This window comes from Pongo abelii, chromosome 9, assembly GCF_028885655.2.
Source record: "Pongo abelii isolate AG06213 chromosome 9, NHGRI_mPonAbe1-v2.0_pri, whole genome shotgun sequence".
Classification (NCBI taxonomy): domain Eukaryota; kingdom Metazoa; phylum Chordata; class Mammalia; order Primates; family Hominidae; genus Pongo; species Pongo abelii.
In genome coordinates this window covers 45,032,047-45,047,111 of record NC_071994.2, presented here as the reverse complement: position 1 = coordinate 45,047,111, position 15,065 = coordinate 45,032,047, and the positions used below count along the sequence as shown (strand labels likewise).

At 41.4% G+C, this 15,065-nt stretch overlaps 1 long non-coding RNA gene across 4 annotated transcripts in view; it reads right to left on the bottom strand.

Annotated features, from left to right (window-relative positions):
* The window catches only part of LOC129048665 (uncharacterized), a 78,364-nt gene that overhangs the window by 43,922 nt on the left and 19,377 nt on the right, over positions 1-15,065 (bottom strand). For 3 of the 4 annotated variants that reach the window (XR_008511193.2, XR_008511194.2, XR_008511192.1), the window contains exon 2: positions 5,701-6,052. The exons of the other annotated variant lie outside the window; for it this stretch is intronic. This is a non-coding gene — a long non-coding RNA (uncharacterized LOC129048665). The remainder of the gene's footprint in view (positions 1-5,700; positions 6,053-15,065) is intronic. 4 annotated transcript variants of the gene reach the window in all.

Here is a 15,065-nt window from a genome sequence, read left to right as displayed (position 1 = left end):
ATATTGGCGGAAGAATAAAAACATATATTAAAGAAATATAATCAGTAATCCAGAACTAGATGCACATAAATATGCCCAAATGATTTTTGAAAATGGTGCCAAGCAATTAGATAGAGGAACGATAGCTTTTTCAATAAATGGTGTTGGAACATTTTGACATCCATAGGCAAAAGAAAAAAAAAGCCTTGCCTGAGTAAAACCATAAAACTTTTAAATAAAAAATAGGAGAAAATTTTCAGAACTTAAGATTAGAAAAATTAGTGTTAAACCTTACAACAAAACCATGATCTGCAAAAGAAAGGTTGAATAAATTAGGCTGCATCAAAATTAAAAGATTTTGTTCTATGAAGGATCTTGTAAAGAAGATGAAAAGACAAGCTGCATATTGGGCAAAAATATTTGTAAACCAGATATTCTAAAAAGTACTTATATATAGAATATAAAAATCTCTCAAAGCTACAGTCAAAAAAGAAAAGAACAATTCCATTAGTGAGTGGAAAAAAGACGTTTTGCTTAAGGGAGTGTACAGATGACAAATAAGCACATGAAAAGATGTTCAGCATCATTCATCATTAGATAAATGTGAATTAAAACCACAATGACACATCACAACACACCCATCAGAATAGCTAAAATAAAAAATAGTAATAACACCAAACACTGGTGAAGATGTAAAGAAACGGGATCATTCTGATTGTTACTGAATATCTAAAGTGGTATATATATTCAGGAAAATAGTTTTTCAGTTTCTTATAAATCACATATTTACCATAAAACTCAGCAATTGCATACTTGAACACTTATGCAAGAAAAAAACTACTTAAACTTTTGCAGAAAACTAGTACAGAATGTTCATACCAGCTTTATTCATATTAGCCACATAGTGGAAAAACCCAAATATCGTTCATGTGTGAATGGGTAGGCAAACGTGTGGTACATCCACACAGTGGAATACTACTCAGCAGTGAACAAGGAACTGCTATTGATAAACCAGCAACAACTTGAATGGACCTCAAGTAAATTGGGTTGAGTAAAATAATCCAGCCTTCAAAAGTTAGATACTGTTTGATTCTATTTATATCATAGTATTGAAATTATAAAATTATAAGGATAGAGAAAGATTGGTGGCTGTCAAGGATATGGAGATAGGTTGTACCTATAAAAGGAGGACATGAGGAATCCTTATTAGGCAACTGTTTTATATTTTAACTGCGGTGGTGTTCACATGAATATAGATCCCTAGTACATCAAGAATCCATAACTAGAAGTCCTGATCAAGAAGTCTTAAATGCATATGCACCTAATAACAGAGTTTCAAAGTTTTTAAAGCAAAAATATGTAGAACTAAAACAAAAAGTAGAGATTTATAGTTGAAGTTGTTAACACTTGTATCTCAGTAATTTATAGAACAAGTATATAAAAAATCAGTTAAGACATAGAAAACTTGAAAAATACTATCAGCTGATTTGATTTAATTTCTATCACTGTAACTAAAAAGGGCAGAAACCTGATTTTTTTGAAGAGTATGTGGATTGTTTACTAAGATAAACTGTATTCTGGGCCATTAAAAAGTCTTAATAAATTTAAAATAATTAAAATTATACAAAACAGTCTGGTTATAATTGAATAATGTATATTATAAAAAATCTAGAAAATTCCAACAAATTTGAAAATTAACACATTTTTAAATAACCTATGACTCAAAACAAAATTTAAAATATTTTGAACTGAAAGCCAATAAAAACACAACATAATTAAATTTGTGGGGTATGGTTAGAGAAATGTCTGACGTAAAATTTATAGCTTTAATTACTTACATTGGAAAAGAAGATACAAATCAATGACTTAAGGTTTCCCCTTGAGGTGTAGAAGAAATTAAATTAATCCCAAGATAAGTGGAATTAAATAATAAAGAGGAGTCAATAAAATATACAATGGGCAAACAATTGGGAAAATCATTCAGATTAAAAACTAGTTCTATGAAATGATCAATAAAATTGATACCCTTCCCACCAGAAAGACTAATGGAAAAAAAGGAGAGAAGGCATAAGATATTCAGAAACAAAGAAGGGAATATCATTACAGTTTCAAAAAGATGTACTGATTTTTATAAAAGTGTCAATATTTAAAAGATATTAAGAAAATATGAAAAATTTGTAATGATAAATTTATGAATTTGGATGAAATTATTATTATTTTTTGAGATGGAGTCTTGCTCTGTCACCCAGGCTGGAGTGCAGTGGCGCGATCTCGGCTCACTGCAAGTTCTGCCCCCTGGGTTCATGCCATTCTCCTGCCTCAGCCTCCCAAGTAGCTGGGACTAGAGGTGCCCGCCACCATGCCCAGCTAACTTTTTGTATTTTTAGTAGAGATGGGGTTTCACCATGTTAGCCAGGATGGTCTCGATCTCCTGACCTCGCGATCCGCCCCCTTGGCCTCCTAGAAGTGCTGGGATTACAGGCGTGAGCCACCGCTCCCGGCCCTAGATGAAATTATTAAAGCACTTAAAAACACAAATTCCAAAACTTGCACAAAGACAAATATAGAAAGTTGTAATAATTTATAATCTATTAAAAACATTGATTTTGTAATTTAAATTCTCTCCACAAAGAAAATTAGAAGCCCAGATGGTTTCATTGGTGACGTCCATCAATCACAAAGCAAGATATAATAGACTTATATACACTCTCTCAGAAAATAAAGAGGGAATACTTTCCAACTTATTTTGTAAGTCCATAAAATATGGTGTTACTCTCATACCAAAACTAAAAGAAAATATTACAAAAAACATAAAAGTACAGGCTTATATCCTTCACTAACATAGAAACAAAAATTCTTATCAGCAATATACACATATTATATCATCACTGAAAGGGGTTTATCCCAAAGTGTGAGGTTGATTTTATATTCAATATTTAATCAATGTAATCAGCAATCCTTAAGGGATAAGGGAGAAAAACTACGTGATTATATTAATTAAGATCTGGGAGAAAAAATATCTATGACAAAAATTCAACACCCACTCCTGGTAAAAATGCTCAGCAAACTAGAAATAAAAGAGAACTTCTACAATATAAAAATATGCAATTAATACTTTAAAAATAAACTTTTGTCAGCAGACCTGTGCTATGAGAAAAGTTAAAGTGTCACATACTGAAAAAAATAAAAACAAAACAAAAACTTACACCAGATGGAAGCTTAGATCTACTCAAATGGTAGGAAACATTGGTATACAGAAATTAATTTCATTTAAAATAGCAGTGTAACATGAAATACTTAGAAATACATAATAAAATACGGGTAAGACTTGTAAACTGAAAACTACCAAATATTACTGGTAAAATTAAGAATAACATAAATAAATGAGTAAGATATATTATGTTTACAGGTTGGGAGAATCAAAATTGATAGAATGTTAATTTTTCTCAAATTGATCAATATATTATTATGTAACCAGTGAAAAGCCTGGAAGGCTGTTTTAGTGTGTTTTGCTTTGTTTTTAGAAACTAACAAACTCATTCTTAAGTTTATATTTAAGAGCCTAGGAAAACTAAAATAATTATGATGAACTTTGCACTACCTGATATCAGGACGTAAAGTATAACTTCAGTAAGAAACACAGTGTGATGTTGGCATAAAGACAGACATACAAATAAATAGAACAGGATGTGGAGTCAAAAAATAGACCTATACTTAAATGGTGTATCTATTTCTATAAAAGTGTCAAAACAATTCAATAGGGAAATGATACATTATTAAACAAACTGCTACAATAATGGAATATTCACATGGAAACAAATGAGTCTCAATCCTTACACTTTATACAAAAAGTAAGTTGAAATATATGACGCCAAATTTAAGAGTTAAAGTTCAAACTTTCAGAAGTAAAAGCACAGGAGAAAATCTTTGCATCTTTGTCTACATAAAAATTTCCTAGAGAGGTCACACACATTAAAAGAACCTAAATCATTAAAGAAAATGATAAATTTAACTTTATCAAACTTAATAATGCTTGCTGTTTCAAAGACACCATATTAATAAAGGTTCTCCAGAGAGGTAGATCCTGTAGAAGGGGAGAGAGAGAGAGGAGAGAAAGAGAGGAGAGAGTGTGGAGAGAGAGAGACAGAGAGAAAATATATGAGGAATTGGTTCACACAATTAGAGAGGCTGAGAAGTCTCAAGATATGTTGGCTACATCATAAACATCGTATTTCATCCATACGTTATCCCTGTATTTCATGTATTATTATCCCATTGATTGAAGAGGGAAATTTAGGCAGAGAGGTAAAATCACCTACCCAGGTATTGCTGAAAATTTCACAAACAGAATTTGGACTCAGGATGAAGTGAAACTTGTTCTTCACTACTATGCTACATTTTTCACCACATGTCCACCTACATGAATTTCTTTATTGGAGACATTGCTAAAGAAAAATATCCTTGACAAAGTTCTAATATTATCTTCTGCTAGAACAGGTTGTTTTAAGAGAGATCATATACTATTCCAGAAAACTTTCATCTCCAGACTCAGAATCTTTGAGTCTGTTATTGCCACTCTATTTGTCAGAAATGTTTCTAAGAATGTTCCTTCTAGACCTCTACTTGGGCAAAACATAAGCCTTTCTTAGAAACTCCCAGCCTAAGTTAAGTGGGATCAGGAGGAGAAAATCTACATTATGGTTATATGCTGGGCACTATGTTAAGAACTTCACTGATAGGAATTGGCTGTGTCCCCACCCAAATCTCATCTTGAATTGTAACTCACACAATTCCCACCTGTCGTGGGAGGAACCCAGTGGGAGATGATTAACTTATGGCGGCAGGTCTTTCCTGTGCTGTTCTCATGATAGTGAATGAGTCTCATGAGATCTGACAGTTTTAAAAATGGGAGTTTCCCTGTACTAGCTCTCTTTTTGCCTGCTGCCATCCATGTAAAATGTGACTTGCTCCTCCTTCACCTCCCGCCATGATTATGAGGCTTCCCCAGCCACGTGGAACTGAGTTCTTCATTAAACCTCTTTCCTTTGTCAATTGCACAGTCTCAAGTATGTCTTTATCAGCAATGTGAAAACAGACTAATACACTTTATTTCTCAATACAACTTTGTGAAGTAGAGATTGTTATGTTTCTACTATACATAAAGAAACTGACACTCAGAGGGAAGAAATAATTTCCCAAGTAGATAATGATGGACCAATGGTTCTTTTCAAATCCTGTTCAAAACTGAAATAAGGCTGGGAATGGTGGCTCACACCTGTAATCCCAGCACTTTGGGAGGCTGAGGGGGACAGATCACCTGAGGTCAGGAAATCAAGACTAGCCTGATCAACATGGCAAAACCCTCTCTCTACTAAAAATACAAAAATTAGCAGGGTGTGGTGGTGAGTGCCTGTAATCCCAGCTACTCGGAAGGCTGAGGCAGGAGAATCGCTTGAACCCAGGAAATGGAGGTTGAAGTGAGCTGAGATTGTGCCATTGACCTCCAGCCTGGGCAACAAGAATGAAACTCTGTCTCAAGATAAATAAATAAAAATAAAATAAAATAATTAAAAAAGAGATATACTGCCAGCCGAAAAGTAGCATACCTAGTTGGGGATTTCAGTTAGAATGTAAATTATTTGTGCAGGCTACCCTGGAAGATTTGTGACAGAGGTTATTGACAGACTTGGTCAGAAATGATACATTTTTATTCTCACTCACTGTGCAAATAAGAGCCAGGACTCTAGAGAAAGCAAGTTGAGTGGAGGCACACACACCAACAAGGGGCTATCATAAGTGTGGCTTCAGATTCCTGATACCAAAAGAAAAAACTCCCCCTCATCAGCATCAAGTCCCTTTGGTGAGTTCTTGGTAGATGCTGGACACTGGTGGAGCAGGACTTCACATGTCGAAGCAAAGTGTCTGCATCAGGAAGATTGCCATTGTGGCAGGAAGATTCCAAGGTGAGGGAGACTTGGGCTGGAAGCACTGTGCCTTGCTGACAGTTTGTCTTGGCAAAATGCTCTTTCTGGGAAAATGAAGTGACCTTGCTTCTTATGTAGTCAGTAATACACTGAAAGGAGAAAAAAAATTATAGGATTATCTGAAAAAAATTTTTAAATAAGATGACAGGAAAGGGGACAGTTATAAACAAGTCAGATGATGTCTATCAGGATCGTTTGCTTTTTGTACTGGAGCTCCCAAGTTGACTTACCCTTTCATCCCTCATTATGTGTGTTCCTTTATTCTCTCTCTCACTCTTTACTTCTTCCCTTCCTTCCTTCTCCCTGTTTCTTTCTCCTTTTAGTCATCTGATCAGAGCAACCCAGTAAAACTTCTCATGACTGAGAACCGTCTCATTTCTTGTTTAAAAGAGGTAAAAGGTACTTTAACTGACTTTTCCAAGACCAATTTTGCAGTCAGAATATAAAGTTTGAAGGAATAAAAAAGACATAAAGTAACTCCTTCTTTCTGCAGAAATATGGGCTACAAAAGAAATGAGCAGAAATTATCCAGCAGCTTTTACATAATAAGTTTTTACCATTCTTTTAGACCATTTTATTTAATATATCTTGTGTTTATCAATACATTCAAATATCACTGAATATTTTCACCCACAAATTTTACTAATTTTTTCAGGTAATCCATACAAGACAAAAGCATAAAAATACTATAAAACAGTTTAAAACGGATGAATAAGACTTTGTGGGAAGTGAAGATAAGGATCCAAGGAAGTTACAGGTTACATAACAACATGCTTAACATGAGCCCTTAACAGTTAAGAAACTTACTTAACTGAGACACAATGGCTTAAAACTGTTACCAGGGGGTCCTTGCTCCCAGAACTCCCAAGATGGTGGCAGGCCACTTCCAAAATGGCAGCAGGCCACTTCTAAGATGGTGGCAAGCCTCATGTTCTCTGACCTGGGGTTCTTGGCCTCACGGATTCCAAGGAATGGAATCTTGGGCCATGCGGTGAGTGTTATAGCTCTATTAGAAGCTGTGGGTCATGGAAGAGAAGCATGGAACCCAGTGACTAGTGTTCAGCTCGATTAGGACAAACTCAGGCACTTAGCCATGCAGGAACAATGGCAATCCTTTAGCCCAATTGGGAGCGACAATGGGCACCTCGCTGGATCAGAAGCATAGCAGACACCCTGCCGGATCCAGAGGGATGGAAGTCAGTATTAGGTCTGCGACGGTGGCAAACAGCAGTGGTGGATGGCAAGCGAAGGCTCAGCTCAAGCTGTAACAAACACGGACCGAAAGAGAGTGCAGTTGCAAGATTTAATAGAGTGAAAACAGAGCTCCCATACAAAGGGAGGGGGCCCAAAGGGGGTTGCCATTGCCGGCTTGAATGCCTGGGTTTGTATCCCGATCCTTGTCCCTCCCACTGTGCTCTCAGGTAGATGATTGGCTATTTCTTTACCTCCTGTTTTTGCCTAATTAGCATTTTACTGAGCTCTCTTAACTATCTGATTGGTCGGGTTTGAGCTAAGTTGCAAGCCCCATGTTTAAAGGTGGATGCAGTCACCTTCCCAGCTAGGCTTAGGGATTCTTAGTCGGCCTAGGAAATCCAGCTAGTCCTGTCTCTAAGTCCCCCCTCTCAACAGGAAAACTGTTGGGGAGATTGACCGATGACCACTCTAACTGCTTCCTGCTGAACTGGGGCATAGTAGGGGTTGTGCAGTTGAGATTTCCTCGAGAGGGGTGCCTTCAATGTCATTAACATTGGAGCATGGGCTAACAGGCCAGTCCAGTGGTCCATGGTAGATCTTAGTCATGGACTGCATCTGGGGCTCCATTTGAAGAACCATTTGTAGTTTTATAGCTTCGATTCTGGAAGAGACAAACTTAACAAGGAGGTTAAAGATACAGGGTCCAAAGAGGAGTAGCAATATTATAGCTGCTAGAGGTCTTAATAAGGGGAGAATCCAGGACATCCATTGGCTGAGGAGGCCCCAGGGTCCAGTGTTTTTAAGCTCCTCTGCTCTATATTATATTCGATCTCGAATTTCCTTAACTTTCTCGGTGACAATTCTGGATTGATTAACATAATAACAGCATTCTTCCCCTAAAAATAAACAGGTTCCCCCTCTTTCGGTGGTTAGCAAGTCTGAAGCTCTTCGATTTTGAAGGACTACTGCTGCTAGCGAGTTAAGTTGATCCTGCAAGGTGACCAGGGAGTCGGCGACCCGTTCCATGTCACCATTTATTTAGTTCTTAAGATAGTTTGTAGTAGAACTGAGTAGAGGTTGTGATACTGCCAATGCCAGTACCCAGTCCACCTAGCACTCCTGCTCCGATAACAAAAGGAAGAATGGGTACTCTTTTGTTGCGGGGCTTAGGTACGACATGATTGTATAAATCTTGTTCAGTGTAGATGGCCATGGGGGCACTAGGAATGAGAGGAAGCACATAGATTTTGAAGAGCCATTCAAACAACGATAGGCTGAGGTACCACAGACAAAAAATATTCCTGAGGGTAGGCAGACTATTCGTGTGGGAGGAGTTACCCACCTGATGCATTGGGAGTTGGTTGTGTCATAGTATTGCTAAATTTTACACAGATGAGGTTTGAGGTATGGGTTATTTCCAGATTGGAGACAAGAGGTCCTACTAAAATGGAAGTGGTGTTTATTTCTGTGCTGAAGTTCAGGTACAGGGATTGAAATGTACGGCCTGAAGTGCAGGAAGAGGCACATCCAACAGTTAGTAGGGTTTTGGGCTGAGACCTCATGGAGCCCAGTGAGGGTGGTATTAAATAGGCTTACCAGGCGAGTATGGGTATGGAGGGTTTCATGTAGTTTTGAGAGATCTAGTCCTTTGTAGGGGATAGGGGTGCTATGTACCAAGGTCAGTTGGGAGATTACTTCCTTTACATGTTTTTCTCTTGCCTGATCTTGAACTCCACCCCCATCAGACATACCAGTATGGGTGAAGTTAAGTCCAACAGACAGTGGCTCCAAGTCCTCAAGGACAACTAGGATTAATCATTTTCCCTGTCCAATAATGAGTATTTGCATGCATGCAAAGAGTGGCAGAGTTATAGCAGTTGCAGGGCATATGGGTGTGGGCAGTGAAGGTAGGGTTTCCCTTAGATAAACTCCTATATGATGGGGCATCAATATTTCCAGGAAGCCGCATTCTCCATAGAAACTCTTGGTAAGGGGAGCTACTGGTCGTATAGCGGCATGGAGGGGGTGCAGTGAGAGTGAAAGAGGGTAAGAGAATAGTAAAGAGAAAAATATGATAACGGACGGCCATGGGGTTTTAGGATTTTAGTTACTTTCCTCACAGTTCTCTGACAGCCACAAGTCTCCTTTAGCAGTGAATATGCCATTCACATCATGAGATGTCCACACAGTAAGATCTCTTCCCTGTATTATTTTAACTGCTTCAGATACTAAGACTGCTACTGCCACCACTACCTGTAGACAAAGAGGCCAACCGTTTGCCACTACATCAATTTCCTTACTTAGGTATGCCATGGATTGCAAGCTCATCCCTCAGATCTGTGTAAGGACTCCTAGAGCTATTCCTGTTTTTTCTGTGACATATAAAGAAAAGTCTTGTCCTGTTGGCAAGTTTAACACTGGGACTTGGGTTAGGGCCTTCTTTAGGGCCTGGAAAGCCACTTCTGCTTCAGGTGTCCATTTTACTAAACGAGTATTGGCTTTCTGAGTTTCCTTAATTAGTGTATATAATGGTCTGGCTATTTCACCGTACCTGGGAATCCATATTCGGCAGAAACCTGTTATGCCAAGGAACCCTCTTAGTTGCTTTAGGGTTTTGGGAGGAGGATAAGCCAGTATAGGCTGGATATGTTCCTCACTGAGGGCCCTGGTGCCTTTGGATAATTTTAGCCCTAAGTATTTAACATGCTGTGAGCAGAGCTGTGCCTTTGGTTTGGAAATCTTATGGCCACAGGTAGCAAGGAAATTTAAGAGCACTTGGGTGGCTTGATGGCAAAAGGTTTCTGAACTGGCAGCTAAAAGTAAATCATCCACATACTGAAGGACAAAAGTGTCCAGGTATGAGAATTGACTCAAGTCTTGGGCTAATGCCTGGCCAAATAGATGGTGGCTATCCCTGAACCCTTGGGGTAAAACAGTCCAGGTGAGTTCAGACATTGGGTTCGAAGATCTTCAAAGGCAAACAAGAATTGAGAGTCAGGATGTACAGGGATGCAGAAAAATGCATCCTTAAGGTCCAGGACTATGAACCACTCTGCTTCCTCTGGTATTTGGGAAAGCAGAGTATAAGGGTTAGGTACAACTGAGTATAGAGGGACAACGGCCTCATTGATAATCCTGAGATCTTGCACTAACCTCCACTGTCTGTTGGGTTTCTGTACTCCTAAAATTGGAGTATTGCAGGGGCTACTGCATGGTTTTACTAGGCCTTGGATTTTAGGTCCTTCAAAATCTTTTGGAGTCCATGTTGTGCCTCGGGTCTAAGGGGGTACTGCCTTTGGTAGGGAAAGGAGGTGAAATCCTTTAGTTTAACTTGAACAGGACGGGCATTCTTTGCTCATCCATATTGTCCTTCTGTTGCCTAGACTTCAGGATTAATTCCTTCCTCAAGCAGGGGACAACAAACTGGTGTTCCTTCTCCTATGTTCAGGTGTATAATGGCCCCTGCTTTTGCTAGAATGTCTGTCCCTAACAAGTGATTGGGGCTTTCAGGCATAATTAGAAAAGCATGTGAGAAGAGTAAAGCTCCCCAGTCACAATTTAGTGGCTGGGAGAAGTATCTAGTGACTGGCTGTCCTAGGACCCCTCGGATAGTGACAGATCTGGAGGACAGTCATCCAGGACAGGAGAGTAAGACTGAGAAGGCCACACCAGTGTCCAGGAGACAAGGAGACAGTTAACCTCCTGGCCTTCAATGGTCAAGCACACCCGGGGCTCTGTGAGGGTGATGGCATGGGCTGGTGCTTGCCCCCGGCACCCTCAGTCCTGCTGCTGGATCATCTGGTTGGTGGTTTCTGACTCAGAGGACCTTCTTCCCCTGGGGCAGTTGGCCTTCCAGTGATTCCCTTGACATAAGGGGCATGGATGAGGGGACAGCTTATTTCTACTCGGACAATCTTTTTTAAAGTGTCCTTGTAGACTGCACTGGCAACAAGCCCTATTAGGCATTTGATTTGCTCAGCTTTTCCCTGTTTCAGAGCCTCCAAAGTCCGCTTGCCTGAGGGCCATGACTAAAGCGGTGGCCTTTTTTTTTTTTTTATCCCATTTGTCCCATTCCACCTGCTCCTCCTGATCTCTATTATAAAAAACCGAGGTTGCCAAGTTCAATATGGTTTCTAAGTCTTGCTCAGGGCCTGAGGCGGACTTTTGAAGTTTTTTTCTAATGTCTGCAGCTGACTGAGTGATAAACTTATCCTTTAAGATTAGTTAGCCTTCAATAGAGTCAGGTGACAGGGAGGTATGCTTCTTCAATGCCTCCCTTAGTCTCTCCAGAAAGGCGGTAGGATTTTCTTCCTTTCCCTGTGTTATAGTGGACATAATTGAATAATTGATAGGCTTCTTCCTAGTTTTCCTTAGTCCTTCTAGCACACAAGTTAGCAAATGTCTGTGGCACCAATCTCCATGTTCTGTGTCCCAGTGAGGGTCTACACTGCTGGCCTGTGGGGAATCGTTCTCTTTCCTCTGTTGTCATCCTATCATTGACCTGACTGAGATACCAGAGATCACCAATCTCTCTCTCCCCCCACCTCTCTCTCTCTCCCCCCCTGCCTCTCTCTCTCTCCCCTGTGCCTCTCTCTCTCCCCTGTGCCTCTCTCCCCCCACCTCTGTCTCTCTCCCCTGTGCCTCTCTCTCTCTCTCCCCCCACCTCTCTCTCTCCCCCCTGCCTCTCTCTCTCTCTCCCCCCTGCCTCTCTCTCTCTCCCCCCTGCCTCTCTCTCTCTCCCCCCCCATCTCTCTCTCTCTCTCCCTCATCTCTCTCTCCCCCATCTCTCTCTCTCTCCCCCATCTCTCTCTCTCTCCCCCATCTCTCTCTCTCTCCCCCATCTCTGTCTCTCCTCCCATCTCTCTCTCTCTCCCCATCTCTCTCTCTCTCCCCATCTCTCTCTCTCTCCCCATCTCTCTCTCTCTCCCCATCTCTCTCTCTCTCCCCCGCCTCTCTCTCTCCCCCGCCTCTCTCTCTCCCCCGCCTCTCTCTCTCCCCCGCCTCTCTCTCTTTCTCTCCCCTGTGCCTCTCTCTCCCCCCGCCTCTCTCTCTCTCCCCTGCCTCTCTCTCTCTCCCCTGTGCCTCTTTCTCTCCCCTGCTTCTCTCTCCCCTGCCTCTCTCTCTCCCCATCTCTCTCTCTCTCATCTCTCTCTCTTCCCATCTCTCTCTCTTCTGTCTCTCTCTCTCTCTTCCGTCTCTCTCTCTCTTCCGTCTCTCTCTCTCTCTCTTCCATCTCTCTCTCTCTCTCTTCCATCTCTCTCTCTCTCTCTTCCATCTCTCTCTCTCTCTCTCTCTCCTCTGTCTCTCAGCCATTTACAAACTTGGGGCCCTGGCAAGGGTGGTGGGAAATAGTCCCACATAACTGCCCATGTCGAGAGCTGTATACCTAAATTGGGAGGGACACCAGGGATAAGACTCCCTGGGTTTATCATCTAGATACCTAAGGATGCAGCATAGAGCTTCCTTAGATCCCTTTGGGGATACAACTTGCTAGAGGAAATGAAAGTCTGAACCATTAGTACCTAGGAGGCAGGGATCAGAGGAAGTAGATTCTGAGGTAGGGAGAATTTTGAGGCTACACTTTCAAGAAGTGTCAGGACCTACGAGGTATGGGTCAGAAGGAAAGGCAGGGCACACACATGGGTGACTGTGAAGTAGAGACTTCTGGCTGCGCCATGATCTCAACCGGCTACTGCCAGGAGTTTGGGACGACAGCTTTCTACCTCTAGTCGGCCCTGGGCTTCACCAAGAAAATTGAAGCTGGCTCCAGGCAGACCAATATCCCCAACTCAGAAGGGTTGGGGCTTGTTAGAAAGCCCTTCCCCAGATAGCCTCACACCTGAGTCTTAAGTCCGGCGGCCATGCTAATCCTTTTTAACTGGCCCACAGGTGCCCGGTATTTTCCTCCAATTCTAAGGAAGGACAGAATAGCAAGTGAAAGTGGTCCAATATTACTCACCACTTTGGAGGTCCCTTCGTGGTCACCAAAATGTTACCTACCGGGGGGTCTTTGCTCCCAGAGCTCCCAAGATGGTGGCAGACCACTTCCAAGATGGTGGCAAGCCTCGTGTTCTCTGACCTGGGGTTCTTGGCCTCACTGATTCCAAGGAATGGAATCTTGGGCCATGCAGTGAGTGTTATAGCTCTGTTAGAAGCCGTGGGTCATGGAAGAGAAGCGTGGAACCCAGTGACTAGTGTTCAGCTTGATTAGGTTGAACCCAGGCACTTAGCCATGCAGGAACAATGGCAAGCCTTTAGCCCAATCGGGAGGGGCAATGGGCACCTCACTGGATCAGGAGCACAGCAGACACCCTGCCGCATCCAGAGGGATGGAAGTCAGTGGCGGGTCTGCGACGGCGGCCAGCAGCAGTGGTGGACGGCGAGTGAAAGCTCAGCTCGAGCCGTAACAAACACGGACCAGAAGAGTGCAGCTGCAAGATTTAGTAGAGTGAAAACAGAGCTCCTATACAAAGGGAGGGGACCCAAAGGGGGTTGCTGTTGCTGGCTCGAATGCCTGGGTTTATATCCCGATCCTTGTCCCTCCCACTGTGCTCTCAGGCAATAGATGATTGGCTATTTTTTTAACCTCCTGTTTTTGCCTAATTAGCATTTGCCTAATTAGCATCAGATGTGAGCTAAGTTGCAAACCCTGTGTTTAAAGGTGGAAGCGGTCACCTTCCCAGCTAGGCTTAGGGATTCTTGGTTGGCCTAGGAAGTCCAGCTAGTCCTGTCTCTCAAAACCAGACATATATTATCTCAGATACAAGAAGTCTTATGGATAGGCAGTTCCAAGACTTGTTCATTGTTTCAGTTATACCAGCAAGAACACAAGCTCATTCTTCCTTTCCACTTTGCCTTCCTTAACTGCTTATTTTTATCTTCATTCTCATCATTTCATATTATAAGATGGCTACTCTAGCTCTAGATGCCATGGTGGTATTTAAAGCAAAAGTAAAGAGCATTAGTCAGGTACCTTAGTTGAAAACAACGAATTCATCCATGATAGTTTAAGCTTAAAAATGGTTTACAATCTATTCAGCACCCCATGAAACCACTGGGAGGATGGTGGAAAACAGGGCCTAGTCTCAGCTCTCAGGAGAAAAAATCCCCAAGTCCCATCACAAAACAGTATGGAAACTACAGCTACTGCCATTGTTTAGCTCTAAATTTTAGGAACTTGTTTTCACTGAAACTTGCGCTTACTTTCAAGTTGGTGCACTTGTAATTGTGGTTTTTGCCATTACTTTTAAAAGACAGAAACCACAATTAGTTTTGCACCAAACTAATGCCACACCTGTTTCAGGAATTTCATCCTAGCCACAGGGTGACAAACTGTTCAGGTTTGCCTGTGACTAAGGGAGTTCCTAGGGACACAAGACTTCCAGTAGCAAAACTAAGGATTAAGATTAGTAGGTTACCTTATCTTACTACCACTAGGAAACTGCCATCATTGCCACTGATGATGCCTAAATCCAGATACCTCAACCATCAACCACCTATAACACAGTGGAAACTCCACACAGAGGCTGTGTCGTAAACAGTGCTCCCTTCCAAATCATCCTCATGAGGGTGTCTGATGGGGCTTAGATTGTACGCCTGATCAGTTACAAGATCCTAACTTCTATGCTAGGCAATCCAAAAGATGATGGATAGTTACAAATATAAACATCTACTTCAAAGTATAAGGGAGCAGTGACAATCAGTTTGCTCCTGTACCTTTTTGTTTTATCAGAAAACAGATTAGATTTCTCACAAGCTCTTGCTGGGCAAAACTGGGTTACATGGCCAACTGTAGCTGCAGAGGAGATTAGAAAAATTAATACTGGGATTCCCAACTCCAGGGGGAAATAAGTTGAAAATCGCATCGGAGGAGTCAACCAATGATACCTACCACAAGAACATCTATGT